Source organism: Vicugna pacos, chromosome 29 (genome assembly GCF_048564905.1).
Source record: "Vicugna pacos chromosome 29, VicPac4, whole genome shotgun sequence".
In the NCBI taxonomy this organism is placed as follows: domain Eukaryota; kingdom Metazoa; phylum Chordata; class Mammalia; order Artiodactyla; family Camelidae; genus Vicugna; species Vicugna pacos.
Window position 1 is genome coordinate 5617541 of NC_133015.1, and position 24182 is coordinate 5641722.

The 24182-nt window shown below is 34.4% G+C and overlaps 1 protein-coding gene across 17 annotated transcripts in view; it reads right to left on the reverse strand.

Moving 5' to 3' along the window:
* The window catches only part of RALYL (RALY RNA binding protein like), a 584818-nt gene that overhangs the window by 297522 nt on the left and 263114 nt on the right, over positions 1-24182 (reverse strand). Inside the window, exon 3 of one of the 17 annotated variants that reach the window (XM_072951755.1) lies at positions 9254-9343. The exons of the other annotated variants lie outside the window; for them this stretch is intronic. The gene's annotated coding sequence lies outside the window, so the exon portion shown is untranslated. The remainder of the gene's footprint in view (positions 1-9253; positions 9344-24182) is intronic. 17 annotated transcript variants of the gene reach the window in all.

Here is a 24182-nt window from a genome sequence, read left to right on the forward strand (position 1 = left end):
CATGTTCTAAAGTGTCTAACAATTTAAAGAAACTAATAGGGTGAAACTAAAATTCCAAAAAGGATACAATCTCTGACACTGATGATCTTGTGGAACCCTAGATAACTGATATATTTGATCAGTGACAAATACTTTTCTATATGAAGAATCTCTTTTAAAATCTTATAGCTACAAAATAATTAATAAGTGCATCTTATTTTAAAAAATAGTTTAAAGTGACATTTCTAAATTGAGCATTAAAGAGGTAGAAGTCTTAAAGGCATTTAAGTTGGATATACTTGAGAATTTACTCACTATGCATTTAAACCAGCTACACTTGAAATCAAGAGCAATCAAGTAACATAAAAATGTCTCAGATTAGGCTGCTAATTATTACACCTTAGATTATCAAGATTTTGCTGAATACCAGACACAGCATTTTACATATATATATATATATATATGTGTATATCCTTAGAATGAAGGTTGACTTTATAAACAGTTGCTCACATAAAAAATTAAGAGTATGGCACCATTGAAAACAAGGATTATATGGCTGTCATGTTTTGTTTTAACTTAGCTACATTTCAGGGCATTCTTTATGAATTATTTAAGGTTAGAGCTGAAGGAAAGGAAAGCTGATAATCTTTTTTAATTTGGCAATTTGAGCTATTGCATATCTCAAGCTAATGCTCTGAGAATCAATTCAAGCAAGAAAAATCAAGGTGTATATATGTATTTTAAACAAACATTTAACTTCTTCATATAATCAAGTGCATTTTAATCACACTGAGGGAGAAAAATAAGCTAAATATTCATTTTTGGCTTCAGAATGGATTGAGGGTTATCTTTCTTACAACTCTAGGCCAACATCAGTAATGCAATCCGTAGAAGTAATATTATTTTCTTTTTGCTCTTATATGATAGATATTTTTAGAAATATAGTACCATTACTTTCAATAGTGAGTGATCCTGGACAGAAGTAAATTGGTTTAAATGCAAACACAAAGAAGTGTTAGATTAGGTCATATCCATGGTTTACAGAGCCAAGTTCTTGACCCTGAGTCAAATTTAATTTGAAGCGCAGCTGCACTTTGAATTCTCACTGCTTTCTCTGGCTCCATCCTTTCACTCTGTGTAGATGACTCTCGTGACTGTAAATCCAAACTGTTGTTTGTTTAATTCTACTCAATGCTTTTTGATCACCTTAAAATCTACATGTATCTAATCTCTCACATGAAGACTGATTTGCCAGTTTCTATCAGGTTTATAATGAAGAAATAGTTTTGCCATTGTGTCATACACTATCATTTCAACATTCTCTGCAAAATCAAGCCTTAACTCATACTCCAATATTTAAAACAGATGAAACAAATGTTTTTCTGACATTATGCCATGGGCAGTGCAGATCCATGACATCTGGGTGAAAAAACAAAGTAAGGTCTAGGATGGCCCTAACTTTCTGTCTGGGAATCATATTTCAAGTCTTAGAGTTGGCAGGGGTGTGTGTGTGTGTGTGTGTTTGTGTGTGTAGCACTGAAAGCAGAGACAGCAACCTTACTGAACTGATGTGATAGATCAGAGTTTAAAGTGTCTAAGGACGCAGGAATTTGTGAAGCATATTTCTAGATAGAAGAGAGCTATCAGAAATCATCTTGGGGTCCCTTGAATCTATGCTGATTCCAAGGACAGGCATGCAAAGAATGAACTTCTATGAGGCTGGTTACAAAGTTATTGGAAGGCTGTGAGCTGAGTGGTTCCCAGACCCACATAACCTGAGACTCATTCATTCAGTTCCTACCAGCAGCAGTGGAAAGTCGAAACTTGCTCCCTGAAACATTGAGTTTGGACATAGACGTGCTGGGCTTCAGTAACGGGGATAAATGATTTCTACAGTAGAAGGTACTCAAGGAACCACCCTAGTAAAACTTAAAAACAAGCCTTCAGATGATGAAACTGAACCAAAAAACAACCTAAATGTCTATTAGAGCAAAGTACAATACTTCTTTTTGAAAAACAGAACTCAGACACTCAACAACACAAAATACAAAATCTTCAGGATCCATTAAAAACTTCTAGAGATCCCAAGAATCAGAAAATATGACCCATAACCAGGAGAAAAATTAAAGATATAAAAAAAGAATCAAATGGAACATCTAAAGTTGAAAGCTATAATATCTAAAATTAAAAATTACACTTGATGGATATTTCAGGCAGAAAGACTGCAGAAGAGATTTGTGAATTTGAAGTTGTAGAAATAGTGAATAGAAATCAAACACTAAAAATATGAACAGAGCCTCAGTGAGTTATATGACAGCATCAAAAGTTTAATATACATATATCAGGCATCCCAGAGGAGCAAAAAGTTTCCCCCAAATTGACAAAATTCTCAGAGATTTGACAAAAATTATATGAACTCATAGATCCCAGAATTTCACTGAATCCTAATTAGAATAAACACAAAGAAAACCACACCCAGACACATCATAATCAAACCACTGAAAACCAAGGATAAAGAGAAAAAACAGGGAGCTCTCAGGCACTGGAAAAACGCCTATATGTAAGAAAAAAAAATTGCAACATTGGAGAACAACAATCCAGTTGATGTTATAACCACAAAAAAAGTGATAAGGGAAAAATTTAAATTTCACTGAAAATACAACTGAAACTTGAAATTTGTCTCTTTGTTTTTAAGTTAAAGTTTGAATGGAGTTAGTGTTAAGTGTCTGTGAAAGCTGCTGTGTAACAAAAGGCAATATGTAAACCACCACTGCCCCACAGAATTTTCTGTAACGATGGAAGCAGTCTACACCCAAACTATCCAAAAAGGTAGGCAATATCCCCACGTGACCTCTGAGGACGTAAAATAATGCTAGTGAGATTCAGGCACTGAATTTTTAATTTTACTTAATTAAAATTAAAGCAATATTTTAATGTGTTTCTCTACCCAAAGGCTAACAGGGCTCTGATTTTTTTTAATATAAAATAAATATAAATCAGAAATAATTTGGCTATTTATGTATTTGGGGATATGATTTTGGTCCCAGAACCTTATGAAATATATGATGGCTTTAGAAATATTTCAGATGAACAAATAAAAAATTCAAGTAGCTATATGAGAACTAATTTAAGAGTAGAGTTTTCATTCTGGAAATATCAGACTGAGATGGTTAATGCTCTGTTAAATCATAAAGAATGTGCTCAGAACAAGTAAAGTCTTTTTATTTGTATTTGAGGGAGATTTCTACTCTTGAATCTAAAAGGGATACATTAATTATGAATAAAAGGCAATGTTAAAAATATACTTTAGAGAAAACATTTTTGGAGCAGACAAAATTAACAGGGCAATAAATTCTACCCTTGTCTTAATTTTATGGTCCTGAATTTTCAATCTAAAACTCATATTGAATAAAGAATGAGCAACAAAAGTAAGAATCACAACAATGAGAAATTCTCAGGTATCCAAGAAAGTCAGCCAGCAATAGAAATATACACTGTATTCAAGAACCTGGGAGGAGATTAAAGGGCTCCAAAAAAAATTTTTAAAAACCATATCACACACCAAACACCATCATCTGCTGAGGTCTAAAGTTAGTACTCAAAAAAAAAATTCCTATAAAATAAGGTAAAACCTGGCAAATGTAGCAAGACATACAAACTAAAGTTGTAATTTCAGGGGGAAAAAAAGACAGATCATATTGAGTTGAGAAGATCAGAGAAACTGTCTTAAAGATGATGATGTCTGAATTAATCATTAAAGGGTATTATTAAGAATTCACTGGACATACAGTTAATTTCTCAGCATTTATAAAAAGACAGTTGTTTACCAAATGCTTTAACTCATCTACATGTACTTGAATAATTTTTTTCACTAAACAAGTTAGTATAAACTTGCTTAGATTTACAATCAGAAAAAGGAAAAAAAAACTGAACTGAAATGAGCCAATGTATTTAAGCATCTCTTCTTGGACAAAAATAAACAAAAAGAATGCCAAAATAAGTCTGAATTTATTCTTAAGAAATCCATCCACAATTCAGAAAGATATAACTTATATCCATCAGGGCAGTGACAATTCTTCAATAGATCTTAAGCGTCACAAACACTATTTTGTGAAAAATCTTCTGATGTCTATTTGCCATAGGGAAAGATAAGTATCATGATCATAATAAAGATTCAATTCTGAAGCTGCAAACTGCTCCCAAAACAAGACAAATGAAATTTTTTAAAAATAAACATTTCAAAGGATATGTATGTATGAAGGAAAAGATATAATCCCAACCTGAAGATATTCATTGTTAAAATTTTGATATATTTTCTTTGTTATTTCTTTCTAGTACTTAGAAAACAAGTTGTAAATTAGAAAAAGCCATCACAATTTACATCCAAGTGCCATTACTTCTTATTTCAATACACATTTTATTATGTTGTTAAATAATCTTGCTGAATATAACAAATTGTTGCAGAGTAATGAAGCTATCATCATTTTCTTCATTCTTTTAATGAGCATTAAGCTTGTTTCCAAATTTCTGAGATTGCAGAAATATCTCAGATGAACCCTTTGACAAATTCCTGCGTAAAATAAGATGGAAGACTTTTTAGTTTTTTGTTTCTTTGTTTAGATATTTAATAATTAACACTCAGCTGTTTTTCAGAAAGGTTGAACACCTCTACCCCGACCCGCAGTGGCTGTTTTAGCATCCTCAAAGTAGTTTTGATGCCTGCCAGCTCTCCCCTAAGTATTACATTCAAAGGATTTTCTGACTCAATAGGGTGAAAAGGAGGAATGGGCAGACCATAAGCTAAATAACAGAGGGCTTATCTGATCTCTGAAATAAAGTAAATAAGTTTGTTTAAGAGCTTAGTGAGGCAAGCACTACTAACAGAGACGGCATACTTCCCTTGTACTCTGGGGGAAATGAGTTAGCATTCAAAGCTTCCCAGGCAAAGTCATTATTATTTAAAAATGTAATAAAAGTTATTCTGATGTAGTTTGTTAAATGCACACTTTATTAAATCTATATATCATATTTTAAATACTGGTATGACAATAGTATGTGTTCAATGTTTATTAAAAATTTTAATGGTTGGTAATAGACAAATTAAAGACAGTGCATATTAAAATGTTTGAGCTTTCAGCAGCCATTCTTAGTATTGCAGTTGAGTTGCTACAACTATGAATGACATCCAGAGAAAAAGTGAAATTTCCTTCTTATAAACTTTCTGAAAACATATTCATGGTATTGACATCAAATTATTTTGTATAACTTTTCTAAACTGTGTGCCTCAGAAACTGAGTGTAATATTGTGGAAAAACACCACATAAGAACCTAGAAACTCTGTTTCCATTTTCCTGTTCAATTACTAATTTGTATGTAAAAAGCTTAAAAGATATATAACATTTTGCTTTCAATAAGGACTCACTAGTAATAAAGATGATATGACGAATTTCATAGAAAATCAGTGAGATAATTTTAGAAGAAAAATGTTTTAAAATGTCACTTTAAAAATTAGGCAAATTCATATAACAGATCAAAGTAGAACATAAAAATTTAATAAAATTATGTGGCAGTTGAAAAATAAAATTACTACCTAAAAAAAAGAATGGCATTTTGTAAAGCAAACGATGTTACCTCAAATATCTTAATAGCTGTGAGCATATTTGAACAGAACCATTAGCTACTAAGAAATAAGTATTTTTCATCTGGAGATTGAGATTGAGTAGTCAGCTAGGGAGCAAAAAAATAAATGCAACAACTACAGTTAGAAAAAGTGAATGATTTTTATTGGTTATTTTAACCATAAAATTGAAAAGCAATGCATATTCATAAGTCAATCTTTCAAACTTAGTTAAGAATTTGGAATATTAATCAATTTTTGCATTAAACTGAATTATTGTAGACAATGTAAATTAGCAAATTTTATAAATAAAGAGTAATTGTAAGTCTTAAACTGTCTTTTGGGAAACATTTAATGAGGTGCTGGAGATCCAACCCTTGTTGGACAGAGGGTCTCAGTCTTCAAGGGACAGTCACCTATGTTCGTGAGGGGCTCAGACACATCCATGTGGAAATCATGACCAGCCTGAAAGAACACTGGCCAGGCCAGGCCAAGTATCAAGAGGAAAGTAGGGAACAAATATTCAGCACAGATTCCTTCTTTGCTCATGCACTACTCATCCCAGACCATCCCTCATCCCAGACCATCCCTCATCCCAGACCGGCATGACAAAATAGCACAGCCTGGGTGTTAAACAGCAGGCATTTGTTCCTCAGAGTTCTTAGGCTGGACATCCAAGATCAAGGTGCCAACCTGCTCATTTCATCCTCCTGGCTTTCAGAAGGCCACCTTCTCACTATGTCCTCAAGTGGTGGAGAGAGAGAGAACTCTGACCTCTCTTCCTCTTCTCATAAGGACACTGATGCCATCATGGGAACCCTACTCTCATGACGTCAACTAAACCTAATTACTTTTCAAAGGCCCCACCTCTAAATAACATCACGTTGGAGGTTAAGGCTTCAGTGTAAGAATTTTGAGAGGACATAAATTATTCCACAGAAGTTCCCATCACCCACGGTTAAGAACCCACTTCTGTTTGAAGTTTTCAGGAACTGGAACAAGTTCCTCTGAGCCATGAGAGATGTTGTGATGGATATGATGCCTATTATATCAGGGGTCACATAAACATTGTCTGTTTATCTGATCACTCAATTCAATGTGAAAGAGTCCAGTGAAATGTTTACAAAGAAGAAAAATTAACTATCGACTTTAAATTAAAAACAAAAAGATCCAAAGAAAGAAAACCACATGGTGGTATCACTCCAAAGTAGGCACTTCATGAGGTCACCCTTAGGTACACGCATATTCTCTAGGATACAAAGCAAATTGATATAATTCTGGGAAATTTACTGCATGTGATATTCTTAAGAGCTTTCTCCTCTGCAAAATAGAACCTTTAGTCATACAAATTGTCTAAGATAATGGCTGCAATTACGCTTCCAGGATAACTTTCCACTGGTCAACATGACCTAGGCAGGAGAGTGTTTTGAGTTACATGGAGAGGTCAAATCAACAGTAATTAGACTCTTTCCACTTGACTGGGGGAAATTGGCCAATCAGGGTTAGTACCCACTTGTGATCTAAGGGTCTTGGGAAATGGAACAATTAAGAAACAAGCTTCCTCTGAGTCATTGGAGATGTTGTGAGTGGTGCTATGTCTATATTTTCAGGGATCATGCACCAAGGACAGACATGGCCCTATGGCACTGACTGCTATTTGAACCTTTTTTTTTTTTTTTTTTTGGCAAAGGGCCATGGGCCATGAGGCACCATTACTTTGGTTTTGACTAGTCAACCACATCCATGTGGAAACCAAGACCTATTTGGAAGATCCCTTCGTGGGCTGGGATCAAGCAGTCAGAATCAAGTATGGGATAAATGGGATACCATTTCATTATGTCACATAATCCTCCTTTTTTTTTTAACCTTTCTTTTTTTTAATGCCTGTTATAAACATTGCTATAGGGGTCCCATTCAGGAGATTCTGAATTTTAAAAGATGGCCTATAAATTATTAAAACTATCTCAAAAGCAGCTCTACAACACTTACTTCATATTTAACGAGCACAGAGCACTTATTATACACCTGCTGTTGGTTTAGTGTTATCAAATATTTATTCACTTACAGTAGTAAAGGAGAAGGTTCTACTTTTTCCTTTAATTTCCTCTGGGATCTGGAGTATTTCCAGAGAAGTGTTCCAAGTTACTTAAGGAAGACACTAGTCATTATAGTGCCCAAGAGTTCTATACTGGGAGGTCTCTTGGCCACCAAAATATTCACATTATGCTGAAGCAGGAAAAGTCACAAACTGCTATAACTTAGTCTGTGGTTTATATTACGAATTATATTAAGAATGACAGGTAACACAGTATCTTGAGAATGCCAGAAGGTTGTTCTGATAATTTTTTTTCTCAGAATTTGTAAAATCCACCTAGATTTTCCCTGAAATAATATAAAGAGTAGAAGACATGTAATTTTGCATTTGCTGTCTTCTGTGAGTCACACAATAGTAAACAGTACGGCACAGTTCACACTGAAGAGGTTTCATAAGGTAAATACGGAGATTTGATGTAAAAGCATCGTAGCATTCATTTCTAATTGATGTATATGACATGAGGCCAGAAATGGAGAAATAGTAGGAGGGTTAGTCTTGTGTAGTCACTGAAATAAATCTCTGTTCTATCCCCTCTTTTCCTCCACTGAATAAAACATCCTTCTCCATTTTCAAACTCTCAGGTCACTTACAGCTAAATTATGGGAGGTAAACACTGTCATGCCCACAGGAGAAACTCACTCACTCCTACTTCACAGGCCCATTCCATCCTTGTCCTCTTTGTTCAAACTGTCAATCATGACAGTTTCCTCGGGAGTTAAATTCACACCACTAAGTGATTTCACGTAAGCTACTAAACTGCCCGCAGAGATAACAATTTTCAATCATTACTGACGTGCCTTCGGAATACTGGCCCTAGAGTGAAAACTCTTAAATCCCACAGCCGATCCCCTGAAATTTCTCTACTCTTCTAAAACAAATAAATGCCCTACAGTAGGTGCAATGGTGAATTTCCCTCCACCAACCTGAACGTCTGGAGTTGTATAAAGCAATAATAATGATACAGTGAAGATGCCTACTGCATGTTGGTCTAGATCAGATAAAATTCCTGTTTACAAATTTCTCAGATTCAACAGTCATAAAGGCAGATACAGTGTTATTCATGATAGCATCTAGCAATCAATGTATTGGGGGGAAAATGGATTCAGAACTTTATTTCTCTTTGGTGGCATAAATCCAAGCCCTGTTGATGCAACAGTCTATGATGATAGCCAAGACTTTCCAATATAGGACAGAATCTCCACAAAAACCTTAGAAAAATCCCAGGTAGAAGTTAAAATTAATAATGCCCTTTTCTGAATGAAAGCTATAGGATTGTTATTAATGATCGCCCATTTATGAGCTTAGTAAAATTTAAGATTTGTTAAGATCTTACTCCAGAAATAATAGTAGGGAGACAGTTGACTCTGCATATGAGATAACTATGCCACTTAAGTGTCTTAATTCATGAGACGTTTGTAGTCCCATCTGCAATAGGGGAGAACAAATCTGACTCCATACTGGATCTGTTCCTTTTACTTTAAACTTTGCATTCTATCGCTTTTGCAACAAATGAATCACTAAAGGGATGTTGCCTATAACTTAATGTACACATAATGACCCACCTCCTGGATCCCTCCCATGCCTGACCGTTAGGCTGAAGTATCTTTGTTCAGCTCACAGGAAACACCCTGACCAGGTCCACTTACGAAAGGCTGCAGGAAAGGAGAAAAAACACATCAAGCCCAGAATCTGGCCGAAACCAGGAAATATTTGTAACGACTTATCACCTTTTCTACTTTACCTCCTTACTTCCCCTCTTTTTGTTCTGTAAAAGGAATCAGCATCTAAAACCCAGGCAAGATGGTTCTTTGGGACACTAGTCCACCATCTTTTTGGTCAGCTGGCCTTCTCAATAAAATCGCTATTCCTTCCCCCTACAACTCATTTCTTGATTTATTGGCTTGTCATGTGGGAAGCCGAATGAGCTTGGACACTAATACACATAGACTATGTTTTAATATTAGCATCACTAGTATAACTTGTCAGATTTGAGGAGGAAATCTACTTTTTTAAGAATGCTGTCATCAGAGTTACACAAACAAGTCCCCAGTCTCAGCTCTTCCTCCTTTTAGGTGAGTAATTTGAGAAGCTATTTAACCTCTGATGCTCATTTTCTATCCATCATTTAGAAATAACAATAGTAACTACTGATATGACCATTAAGAGGCTTAAATGAGGTGTCATAAAACACAACACCGTGTTTGGCACATAGGAATTGATTTAAAAACAGTATGTGGATAGGTTAGAAATTCATGCCCTAGATTATTTTTCTTCAGCGAAAATTATATTTTTCTATTTTCAGGTACATTGAGTTGATCCAGGGGTAACTTACATCACCCCTTTGAATGCTTCCAGGTTTTTCAGGCAATGTTCTGATAACCTGATAACTTCTCTCTGAAGCTGGATTTGGACTACTGCTTTATACCAGGTCTTCCCTAAAGTGCTTTTGCAGGACCCTCTAGAGATATGACACAGCTTCACATAATAAATATTATGTCTGAGATCACTGCAATTTTGAAGTCAGCACATCATTCTCCAAAGGGGTTCTTGTGAATCAACATACTGGAGAGGTTTTAATTAACAAGTGATATATCACAGCCTTGGTTGATATTTATCTTGCATTCATGAGCATTTGTGATTTTACAGGTATCTTGCCTTTGGTATTATGACCTAGCCCTTAAGCATCACTGGCATGTACATAAGGACCCGATGCTACAGAAGTTCTGGTGTTTTGGTCCGTACACATAGTTTCAAAAATGACTTTCACATTTCATTGCATCCTCTCTGAGTCCTTGCTTTTGCAAGCAAAGTCTCTAATAGCTTGCAGAGAAGCCATGATGATTATGTGGATCTAAGCTTCCTCTGGACTGTGCATTTCATGTACTCAGGTAACAGGCTCAGGGCATTTTTGGAACATTTTAACATTTGTGTTAGAAATTTCTCCTACACGTTTGAGATACCGCTGCAAATAAAGCTATAATTTCTGCTACAAATCAGGAGATACGCTGGGAGGGTAACATTCTGGGAAGGTCAGATTCCAGAGATTGGCCAATTCTATGCAGGCTATTGCATTTATTCAGAAATATGCTGTACTGGGCTTCTGTTAGCTTCCAAGGTAATGAAACAGACAGAAATGAATGCTCACACGGTAAATTGCACACACGCACACACGTGCACGCACACGCGCGCGCACACACACACACACACACACACACTGATAGAAATGGTTTATAATTTACAAATGTCTGTACTAAACCAACATGACAGGATGCAGGCAGAACAACTCTGTGTCCCAGAACAATATGAAACCTGGATCACAGCTGGAGAGAACCCCACTTTGGGTAGAGATACAATCTGTAGTGGGAAATTCTCCTGGGGACTTGATATCCAGGGAGGCGTATAATGGAAAAGTGGAGAAAGGTGTTGAATTTCGTGCTCCATACAGTCGTTGCCCTGCAGTTAAGGTATTCTAGCGTTTCTTAACATTGAAAAGACTCTTAACCTTGTCTTGACATGAATTTTGGTTCGGCAGTGTTGTCACTGGGTTTCAAAACAAACTTCATATATGAATTTTTCTCAGATTATCATTTACAATGTTTCAAACTATAACACTAGGATAAATCATGCAGCTCCAAAACACAAGCAGCAATATAGCTTCTCTAGGTTATGGTTTCACTTATGATATTTAAATCTCTGGTCAATGAATTATACAAAATTTTGTGAGTAGGGATAAATTGGTTGTACATTTGATTTTTCAGATAACTTTAGGGGAAAATGTGTAGGAACAAAGTGAACTACTTATGGCCTAAATCTATCCTTTCATGTTTCACTTATTTTTTAGTTTATTAAGTGCAGGAATGAAATATATTATACATTGCATGTGTAGATATATATATATACATGTATACAGCTGACATTTTAACTCTGTCATATAATTTAGCTCAGGATTTTAAGTACATTAGTGCTTAACTCTCGCTGAATTCATTTAAATTTGTAAATGAAAAATTTTTAAGAAAATGAATGAATAGGTGAATAAATGTCTAAAATTCTTTTTAGTTCTTATTGGTATTACTAGTTTGAATTAAATATATACATTTACATCAACACTATAACTCCAACTCCCCAACCAGGCATATAGCAATTAAATTAGTGTTTTTTTAATTTTGACATAATTTTATAAGACAATATTTATTGGGAAATTCATTGCTTTAAATGGTTGTATAATGAATTTTGTTGAGAGTCAATTTCCTGACAGAAGCAGTCAGAGATTCTGTTGGAGGACAGAAATCTTTCTGACAGGTTAACATTCGTAAAATGTTCTGTCCTATCTCACGGGCAAGAACTATGTTTTTCCCTGCTGTGTCAATGGAAAATTATATATATATTTAAACATATACACACACACATATATATATATATATATATCCATATATATAATTTTTACTTAAAATTTACTATCTATCTACCTATCTATCTATCTATCTATCTATCTATCTACCTATCTATGCAAAGAGTGACTGCTGTCCTTCTTGGCATGAACAACCATCAAAATCAAGTAGAAGGGCCTATGTAAATTAAATATATACATAAACTAAATAGAATGAAATTCACAACCTGGCAGGGACTATCAAATTTCTGGAAAGAGAAGAGGCACAATTTTGAGAACCAGAGATATGTAAGAAATACTTTTGACCACTATTGTTAATGGTATTTTTTTTAAACATCTTCACAATTTTTGTGAACAGCATTGACAGGAATATGTACTCCGGACTGAATTAAGGGACATTCCATTCCAAATATGGAATGGATCTCATTATTTTAAAATGGTGTATAAACACATTCCTCTCTACAAAAACATTTTAGCATCCACAATACATAATAGGTTCAAACAGGAAAGAAGAGCTATTTAAAAAAAATGGGATGGGGAGTGGTTCCCTCCACTGTGTAAAGAAAAAGCCTGTATTTTACTAAAGTGTATTTAGAAATAATAGCTATCACTATGTAGCCATTGTTTAGTTGATAGCTGTGTGGTTTATTCAGTAAAATGAAATTGAATGTCGCTTAGGGTCATAAACACAAGCAGTAAGGTTTCCAACTTTATACAGAGAAACACAGATATTGTAACTACATAAATAGGTTTTAAAGGCTTGAGAGTCCAGGAGCCAAAATGGGTTTTGAAAGAATGCTGTTACTTTCTTGCTATTACATATTCATTCAGTAGGCATTATTCGTACTGCTACCTAATTGTCTCTAAGTTTCCATAAAACACTTTATGCATGACAGCCACTTCTAGGAGACCACCTGCTAGAACTCTGAGGGCTCTCCAGAGGACTTCTTCATCTACAGTAGCATTAGCACCTGCCAGACCCTATGTCTTTTCTGGGGCAGCCGACATCTGCCGGCCTCAATCCACACACAACACAACGGCCGCTTAGAATACGGGACAGGGCACATGATGACTGCTCTCAGACTGAAACAGAGCTGATGTCCACTGGTAAATTTTAAAAACACTGGAGAGCAAGCAAAATCTAGCATTCAGAGGATCTTACCCCATTAATAGTTCTTATGATTCTTCAGTGATACTAAATGCAAAGTATGCTGTTAATTTTAGAAGCAGCATTGTTTTCTCTTACTCTGTAAAACTAAAGGATGTCAGAAGGCCTAGGTGTGTGTCACACATTGGTGTTTCTTATCTTCAAAGGACTTTATATGAGATAAATTTTCATTAATATTAACTTTCTTCCATATTTTATATTTTATGAGATAATTTGTATCTATTATAGTGAGTATCAAGAAAGTTAATTTAGAATATACGCATCAGTTTTAAAAAACTAAACCATTGAAACTTTATCTGACTGTAGCAAGATAAGGCATATCCTGATATGAAACCTGAAAGAAAGATGTTCAAGTAATGGCCAAAAGTCATGAATTGTGCATCGTGGAGTTAAAAAAAAAAAAGGGGTTGGCAGCCACTTCCACCGTGGACACTCACTGCTCGTTAAATACTGTCTTCTGGCTGGTAAATTTCTTCACTAAGGTATTGATATAAGAACTGAAGTTCAATGAAACTAATCCTTATTACCTGTAGTCATTATGCACATTTTAAACACTTTATAAAGTGATACTTCAACAACGTTAGGCTGACATATGATTTGCTTTGCATATGTACACAGTATACAGAGAAGAGGCACAATTTAACATAGATGTGTTGGTCTTAAGTTACAACCTCTCGATGGAGAAAAGAAAAATACAAACAAAAAGCAAACAAACAAACAAAAAACAGAAGAAAGTCTCTCAGGTTTCTGAAAAGAAAGAGGAGGAAAAGAAAGCAACCGAGGGGGAAAACAAAGAAAAATAAGCCAAAAAAACCCAAAAGAGCTATCAAGATTTTAGCTAGACTTCATCCTGTCTGCTCTCCATTGGGTTACTAACAGCTGCCCCTTGGTGGGCTCCAACATTTGTCAGAGGCTGTCCTAGACAGTTCACAAGTCATCACCAAATTAAAGCGAAACAGGGCAAGCAAGTAGTGTTACTCACGTTCTACACATCAGTCAAATGACACACACAGAGGCTAACTTGTCCAAAGCGAAACAACAACAAAAGAGTGGAGTCTGGATTCAGACAACTTGAGCTTCATTCCAGCCCATCGTAGCACGACTCATTTCAAAATTTCAGTACTGGAGGACTTGACAAGGAAGCAGAGCACCTCAGTGCACTCAATTCTTTCTCATTCTGAGAAGATGCTCTCCTTTGAAGAACCGCATTGAAGTCTTAACACCAACCCTAGTGATCTGTATATCAAAAGATGTGTCCATCCTAGCAGATACCCCCCTACCTCTTTAAAATGCAGCATATAATGTGTTGTAGTTTTTAGGAATTTCTCCTTTTCCAACCAGATGCCTTTCATAATGTAGTACATATGTAATCAACACACTATGTGTATTTTTTTCTAAAATTATTTTAGCAAGCAGATGTGTAAGCAGAACAATATTTTTGGAATCCCAAATCTAGCTATTTACTTATGAGCCGTAGTCACATTCATGTTCATTTACACGTTTATGGATATTTATCCTTCTTATAATTAATTCTCAAATTTTACAAAATATGTCTACCTGAGTTTGAAAGATTTATTTGAACTCCTTCATGATTAGAATTTTTATAGTACATCATCAGCCTGGTAGCAGTAGCTTAAGATTCATGACCTAAGGCAAAATGCTTAAGTTCTCTGCATTCTTGATTTCCTCTAAGTAGAACGGGGTATACTTCTTTATGAGATAAAACTCAATTGCAAGACAACCTTTGAAAACTTCAGCTTTAAAAAATATTACAGATAATTTGTTCAGTATTTAGCATACAGTACTGTTACTAACGCTATTGCCTAGAATTATACCTCCAGCCCTCCCACAAGTAGAAACCAATTACACTTACCTAAGCTTCAGGACATAAGCTGCAAAGATTGAAAAAACAAGAACTGTTTAGAACCAACTAGGCCCAAGATGGCAGAAGATCTGACTTCCAGGAGACCTTGAGCCTCATTACATGCTCATTGTAATACACTTGCCTGCTAAATGCCACATTCCACCAGCACCAGGATGGCTGACGGCTGCCATAACAACAACTGGAAAAGTCCATACAAAGACTGAAAAGGAGAATTGCATCAGTTCCACATCCAAACCACACCCTTGTTCTCAGATGACTCATGAATATTCCTCCCACTCTTACCAAATTCCTCCCTTTTACTTCTACCCTCCTGTATATTTGGTGTCTCCACTGGAATTGGGTTGAGAAGTTGACTGGCTAACTAGGTTTCTGCTTCCCCATTTTTTGGTCATTGAATAAAGCTTGTGCTGTTCCGGTCTCAGCCTCAGTTTCCTTACTGGCTGTGCAAATCCAACTGGAAAAAGAACCTCCCTGGTGGAGACAAGGAGTCTCGGCCAAAGGTAGGACCCCACTGTGGGGCCAGGAAACCATTCTGGTAACAGTACTAGCTTAACAAATGATAATGATGTCTGTCATACTATCTGTCCTTTCACGATTTTTATTTAAATTGCTTGCATTTATATAGTAATCTGAAGCTTGTAAAATGCTTAACTATTATAATCTCGTTGCTTCTTTATAACCTTGTGAAGTAAATGGGACTTCTATCACTGGTACCATTTACACAGAAACCAACTAAGGCTCAAATATCCAGTGATATTGATCATACAGCTATAGGGCTGAGTTCCACACCAGTTAACACCTAATATAGCATTTATATAATACAACACTGTTTCTGCTTGTGAGACATTTTAGTATAAATCATTGGATTAATTCGTTCATTGTAACTTTAGCAAAGGTCTCAAGCACTTGGAAAAGCATTTACCTTGTCACACATTATTGGATCTTACCTTCTTCTCAAGGTGTGCAAACCTGAACATCACATTGTACGAGATTTCTATTCTTGAGGGATAGTAATCTTAAAAATAGTGTTTCTGAAGTACTGTAGGACCCTTTCATGTGTCTAACATGCCTTCCTTTAATTTTTTCTCTGAATCATTTCCCTTTACAACAATAGCAACAAGAGCACATTGACTAATGCATCAAGTTAACAAGTGTTTATTTAAATTCGACACAGATTCTTGGAAATGTCAGCCATTAATCTATTGCCAGGTAGCAACCTGTGAAGTATGTCCTTAATTCCCTCCTTCAGAAACGATTAGCTTTGTACACAAGGCCTTTCAGAGCAAAAACCCACAATTCGCTTTTGGCTCATTGTGAAATATATTGATATCAGGACTTAATAATTACTGTGTGACAAATAAACCCAAGTAAACTGCTTGTACTTGTCTGCAGCAGTGTTCAGAGTCATTGGCTAGAGCTCACCTCTACGAATACAGGGTAAGACCTTCTCTGTGCCAAACAGGTACCCTGCCATTGGAAGGAAAAATAAACCTCTGTGAGCTGTAAAGTCACTCGGGCTTATCTCCTGTGTCACAGAGCAACAAAGGGGCAAACCCAAATGCTATGTGCTTAATGAGACTTGACAGTCCACCCTCGATGGCAAATTAATATACTTTGTACTTAGGTGGACCTTTTTATTTCCTCCTAATTGCAAGATACTAACCAGATGCCACAGCCTGCATTTCAGCCTGAAAGACTATTAGTGTATCCCACCCAGTCACAATTTCTGCATATTGCTTTACTCTAGAACTACACACTTGAAGAATTCATAATTAGATTTCAGTATCTGATAATTAAATAATTAATTAGAATGAAATGGGTCACACATGGACCAATGATGCCTGTGTGTCATGAACCGAGAATTATTAACTTAATTCTGTGCACCTGCAGTTAATAAGAATAAATCAAAACAGAATCTTAAAGTCAAATAACTATATTTCTAGATCTGATGGATAAATAGGCTTTGGGGATAGTATCCTAGTAATTCTAGAATTTTTTTTTCTTTAAGAAAAAAGGGAAAGTGCAGAGTAGAAATAGTGGAGGACAATGCAAATTCCACTATCATTAATTTACCAGGTCATGGAAAAAAAAACGCCACTTCTATAGTATGTTCCAGACACTTTTGTCAAAGTAAGTGGTTTCTAGATAAATACCACCTAGATGACAGCTTTTCTTTGATTATATAAGTATACACAATTTTTGGTTAAATTGAACTCTGCCTTGTGAAAGGTTTCAGATGTAGAAACTTATATATTGTCTTTGTTAGCTTCAGAAGAGAGCAAAAAGATCTGGTATCTTGAAAGTTTAAAGAACAGATTGATTTAGGCTGAAAGGATTCAATCTAAAAATGATATTTCCACCAGGGAAAATTTTACTTACATTCTAGCTCAGCTAAAGTACTGAAAGGTCAGAACTAGTATGGGTAACTTATGAATATAGATTTATTTATCTGCTGAACAATTCAAACCACATTTTTGGATAAAATACAAAGTACCTGGAAGTTAGTCTGTGACCTAATTAATATATTATTTAACTTAAATTTCAAAACCACTTTTAATTCTAATGGAATTTAGGAAAACTACTTAACTTCTTTGTCATAAGACAAATCATTATTTCAGTTAGCATAACTAAATACATTTCCAAACCTGAAAAAATCTAATAACCTAATATTTCATAAAACATTTTGGTTATTAGTGTTTTAGGGAATGAAAATTTGAATGATAAACTTTGTAATAATTAATGACAAGGAGAAAACTTAGAAAAATCCAAGTTTCTATGTATTACATTTTGGACATGAAGGCAATTACAGGATACTAAAAAAGCATAGAGTCTGGAACCGAGAAGCCTTGGTTCAATGACAACACAATTTCCTATCAGCTGTATGTCTTTGAGAAAGCTCTTTAACTTCCCTCACCTATCTGTAAAATGGAGATGATGGAATCGCTTTTCTCAAGAGCCTGGAAATGAGATGAAGGCAATTATTACAGTACCTAGGTGCACAGTAAGCACTTAAAATATTAGTGAGAGCATGGTGGTCTAGCTGGAACAGAGCTGGTCATAAGGGAAAATAATAATGATGCATGGAAACAAAACTAGAAGTTACAGAGAATAGTATCATTCCAATGTCATGGTCAATTGAATCAATGTTACCTTTGTCACTGCTACCATTTAAATAGTAAATACGGAGTTTGGTATGACAGTATGCTAAGAAATATAAAGAAGATACACAAAATAGCCATCATACATTGAGTGATCCCATGCACGATGTATTATTGCCAACATTTTTATGGTTCTTTAACCCCAGCATCTAATAACTATTGTTAAAATTTTAGTGACTTCCCTTATGGCTTTTTACTTATTCTGTTTCAAGACTGGCATTTAAAAATATTTCCAATCTCATGAAATGTTAGATTTTTTTCATTGAATATTAATTAAATCATCCAAAGTTTCTATATTAATGTTTCTATTTTAGATGTTTATTTATGAAAACATTTTTAACTGACAAAAATACAATTTATTGTTAATATATAAGTGATGTAACAAAAAAATTTATAAATAAAAATGTAATCTTTCCTTCCAATATTAACATACCTCTCCACTTCCTCCATTAAAATGTGAATTGTTTTATGTGTATTTGCCCATCTTGTTTGAAGCATATTATAAACATACACAAAATGTATACAGGAATTTATCAAATTTTTAGGCACAAAATCATTATGGAGGAGGGAAATGTTTCTGGAATTCTGAAGCCCAGAGGAAACTCTATTTTAAAACCAAGAAGATTAAAAGGTATTGAGTCAGAATCTAGTGCAGGCTGGCGGTAAGCGGGAATCCCAGGATGCTGAAAAGATGGATGCAGATGTACTGTTCAAGGATGGACATTATCTGACTCTCCCTGTTTCCCTCAGATGGGGATGCAGTGCTGCTGCTACTGAATTTGGCTCCTAAGACAGGAGAGTCCGATATTTGTAACATTCCAATACACAGCATGACATAGATTGGCAATGTAAAATTTCCCCCGCAATTGGTGATTTATATGCTGAGTATAAAAGAACAGGATATAGCAATAATTGAGCCCTTCCAATCTCCCAGCTCATGACCTTGCGGCCAAGGGAATGTGTGCTGGAGTATATCACCTCCACTCCTCTGTATTGATTCTTTATCTTTGACTAATTTAACCTGAAACTTAATATAGCTTTACTTGGTATGTGTCCATGTGTGCATGTATCTGTTTATCTCTGTATACAGCAAAACCTACCTATCACACTTGAGTATCATATCATACATATTATTCACATTAACAATATAATATGGACATACTTTCAGATCAATACATATATAGAGTTTCTCGTTCTTTTTAAATCTGGCATAATATTCGCTATAACAGATTAAATATACTTTGTTTAACTTTATACTATTACCATGCAAACACCTGATTTTTGCCATTGCAATAAATAATTTTAAAATGTTTGATATATTTCTCTATTAGTGATCTTTAACATCATTTCATATATTTACTATCCATATGCTTTTACTTCCTTTGAATTGCATGTTGTCATTTGTCTACTTTTTGACTGGGTTTATTGTATATTTCTTATCAATTTTTAGGTGTTCTTGGCACAGAAAACATAGTAATTCTTTATTTTACTTCAGTATCTCCCAGGATTCTCTTTGTATCATGACTTTTATCAGCAAGGAATTTTTTTTTTTATGAAATCAGATGTATTAGTATTTTCCTTTAAATTTTTTGGATTTCACATCTGGATTAATATATAGTTCTGCATCTTTTAAATACTTGAATAATTAATCTTTACTTCTGAATCTTTACAATCTTCAGGATATTTTTGGTTTGGTTTCATTAGTTTTCGGGGTTTTATTTCGGGGGGGACGTAATCAGGTTTGTTTGTTTATTTGTTTATTTATTTATTTATCTTTTATTTTTTAATGGCAGTACCGGCTATTGAACCCAGGACCTCAAGCATATTAGGCACGCACTGTACCACTGAGCTATACCCTTTCCCCCTGTGTTTTCACTAGGTTTTAAAGGCTTAGAGGTAGAATTGATTTTTTCACAGATAGATGGCAATATCTCAATGTTATTAACTATACTACCATTTCTTCCAATAGACACAAATGAGGCATCTTTATATATTAAATTCTCACAATAATTAAACATTTCTCTGGAATTTCTTTCTAGTCAATAATATTTTCTCTATTGCTGTGCCAACTTTTATCATTCTGATATTAAAATATATGGGTCAAAAGATTCTATACTGTTCTTTTTCAAATTTTTCTCTCAAATCCACTCTTCTAAATATACTCAATTACTTTTCTAGCTGTTTTTAAAGAGTGGGTCTTTCATGTATAAAATCTTCACACTGTAAATCTTAAAAGGACCTACACAACGTTATACATCAATTAAATGTCAATAAAGCTGGAAAAAAATCAACACTTAGACATCATTTTTAAAGGTGAGAACTTGAAGTTCTTCCCTCAATGACTGGGAAAGATCCAAGTATGTTCCTTATGACTACTTCTATTCAACATGGCATTGGGGGTACTAAACAAATAAAACAAAACAATGTGATTAACACTGAAAAAAAAAGAGTCTTTGATGGAATCTGAATTAAATACATAGATAACATTTTTAAAAGCGCATTTTAATGCTGTCTTCCTTTACTGCAAAAAATTCAGTCATTTTAAAGTAATTTTATGACATTCAGTGAAAGTTAAAAGTTTTAGTGAACAAATTAACTCCAGTGTATAGTATTTGATATAAATTACTTTTGTTTTTTGACTCATGATTCATGTTTTTTTTTTAAAAGCATGTGGAAACTGAGAAAGCTGAAAACACACAAGAATAAAAATAACCAACCAAATTATATACATAATTCTATCATCTTTCCTTCCAATTTATTTCTTATTTCACTTTTTTAAAAATAAAATTTTATTATTCTATTTTTATACTTTATAGTCTGTCATAAGAATTTAATTATTGTTGGACTTTTAGAGTTGCTTATTTTGCCTATTACAAATAGTAATTAAGTTGACATCTTTGTGCATTTTTTTAGACTTTATTTTGGGTTCCTGGAATAAAAATAACTTGGTCAAGGGACCTATGGGATTTGTAGAATTTCAGCTGATTTTTTTCTCCTAAGAACAGCCAGTTATTCCAACACCACTTGCTGAACAATTACTTGTTTAACTAATGGTTTCAAATACATCCTGCTGGGTATGATATATTCTCATCTACATCGGGATTATGCTATTACATGTACAGATGTGTATGTGTGTGAATATCTAATAGTGCCTCTCTTACTGCACTTCGTTTAAACAGTATAGAGAAATGTAACTACTTTTAGATAAGAACTTTAGAATCGTTTGTCACATTTCCCAAATTGTTTTTTTAAAAAAACGGTATCTGATTGGATTGCTATACAAGCTATAAATCAAGTTTTTAAAAACCTATTATCTTTACAATAGTCAATTTCCCCTTCCAGAAACATGGCTGGAAATTTTTGATTTACCTTAGGCTTCTTTTGAAATTCTTGAGTAAAATTCTATTTTTTTCTAAACATAGATCAACAGGTCCCAGTTCTGGATGCACTAAAATTATCCCCTAAGGAGGTTTTTTTTTTTTTAATGACACCTGGAGGCCATCCCCAAAGATCTTGATTTTATGAGGCAGAAAGAGACAGGGAGAGAAATGCAGACTTAAAAGTGGACACAAACCAATAGATGAATATAATCCAACTTATTTGAACACTTATAAAAAAACACTTTGTTTTTATGTAGCCTGTAGGAAATGATCATTCTGAAATATATTACGATGATTCTGTCTTATTGCATTGAACATGGACCTACAGAATAATATTAAATAGGAAGTATTTTGATAATTTTAGTTAGAATATCATAAAGTTTCACAGTTTTATACAGAATTATGTTGGCTAACAAATTGTATTTGAATGTTTATATAAGACATGATTCATAATTTCTAGCCTTCTAAAACATCTATGGTGAAAGAGAAATTGGATGTGTAATGACATTTGAAGGGCAAACTATGTATTTTTAAGAGGTTATCTAATTTTGGAGAGCAACAGAAACACGAGAATGTACATAACTCCATCATTTTAAAAAGTTTTAGAAAACAGTATATGAAAATTTGAATACTGGCCAAGAACTAATCTGATGGCTGCAGTGTTTTGTAAAAACAGTAACATTTCCTATATACACACACAAATTAAATTCAATGGCTACAACGAATATACTGCATGTAAATGGGACTACAGATGATGACTTACACGTTACCTTCAAGGTTATTAACACGAACCTCAGTACTAGGAGAAACTATCTGATCAAGTTTGACAGCCAGAATTGAAGATTATTGTTTAATATCATCTTGTCATTCCAAATAATTATAATATATGTGAGGGAGCTTGTATATTCTCAACTTAGTCCTATCAACAACATTAATTATTTGACAGAACTAATTATTTTGAGAATAAAAAAATCTGCTCAGCAGGGACAGAAATCACACTTTTACATGCACACCTAGCTTTCAAGGCCACACTGCCAGCACACCCAGCATCACATTTAATTTCCATTAGTGAGGCCAGTCATTATTTTAATGTGATTACATGGTGTTGTAAAATGTCCTTTTTTTATGAAAAGCAATTAATTTTCATTTGGTAACATTTTGGATGCCAAGTATTTAGAAATGACTCCTCAGAATGCAGTTTTCCTACAAATATCCATATTAACCCCCAAATCAGTGTTCGAATGGAGACAAGGACACACAAAGTAAAACATAAAGACCTGGATTTTAATTGCCATCATTAAACCACATTAATTTTGAATATTCCCATTCATGCCAGGACAGCAATAACAAAAAGAACGTTTCAATTTCCAGAGCTACAGGATAAAATGTTAAATGGCAACACTTCAAAAAAAGTTCATTTATATACATATATATATATATATATATATATATATATGAATGAAATAAGCATGTGTAAATGTTTTTTCATCATATTTGATTACATACTGATTGTAGATGTTATAAGTTAGTCAGCCTTGATTATCAGAAAAGTTTACCAGATGTCATAAAGTAAAAGGCGAGAAAAAGGCTGCAAAATAAACACCGCAGCTCTAAAAGACACTGAAAAGCAACCATTTGCAACATTTTGAAAATTGAGTTTTTTGAAATCATCACATTTCAGGTTTATAGGAAGCATTACACACATGATGTTACATTTATCCTGCTTCATATCATCCTGGATATAGGAGAAAATAAATTATTTAAAGTCACCTTATTTATAAGCTCTCATAACAAGAGAATAGGTTTTTGCTCAGGAAATGCCAATGAGTTTTATATCCTTCAATTAAATCCAAGGTTAGGCCTTTTCCCTGGAAATATGAGAAAACACCATGATTTCTTCTTAATTGGCTTTGCCTTGCCTGGGAGTTCCCTAAATCACACTGCAGGAGCATAATACACAACAGGTCTCTACCGTCTGTGTTCAGTGCTTAAAACAGGCAAGTGCTTAACTGGTTAAAAGGAGGTATATGGGTAAATAAAGTTTGTGTAAAAAATAATTCTCAGATCTTACTAATGATTTTTAATGTCTCTCATTTTGCTTCTGTTTTCTTCAGCTTTATGGCGGTAAAATGGACCAAAAAATTGTATATAGTTGAGGTGTACAACTTGATGTTTTAATATATGTATAAATCATGAAAGGATCTCACTTATATATGGAATCTTAAATGGTCAAACTCAACAAAAGCAGAGAGTAGAATGATGGTTGTTGGCACTAGAGGGAAGGGGAAACGGGGAGATGTTGGTCAAATGGCACAAAGTCTCAGCTGTGCAAGGTGGGTAAGTTCTGGAGAGCCAAAGGGCAGATGGTGCCGTAGTTAACAATGCTGTGCACGTGCTTGAACTTTGCTAAAGAGGGTGTACAGGCATTCTCACGAGAGTGGGAGAGTGGTGTTGGAGGACGGTAACCATGTGAAGTGATGGATGTGTCTAGCTAATGCTTGATTGTGGTGATC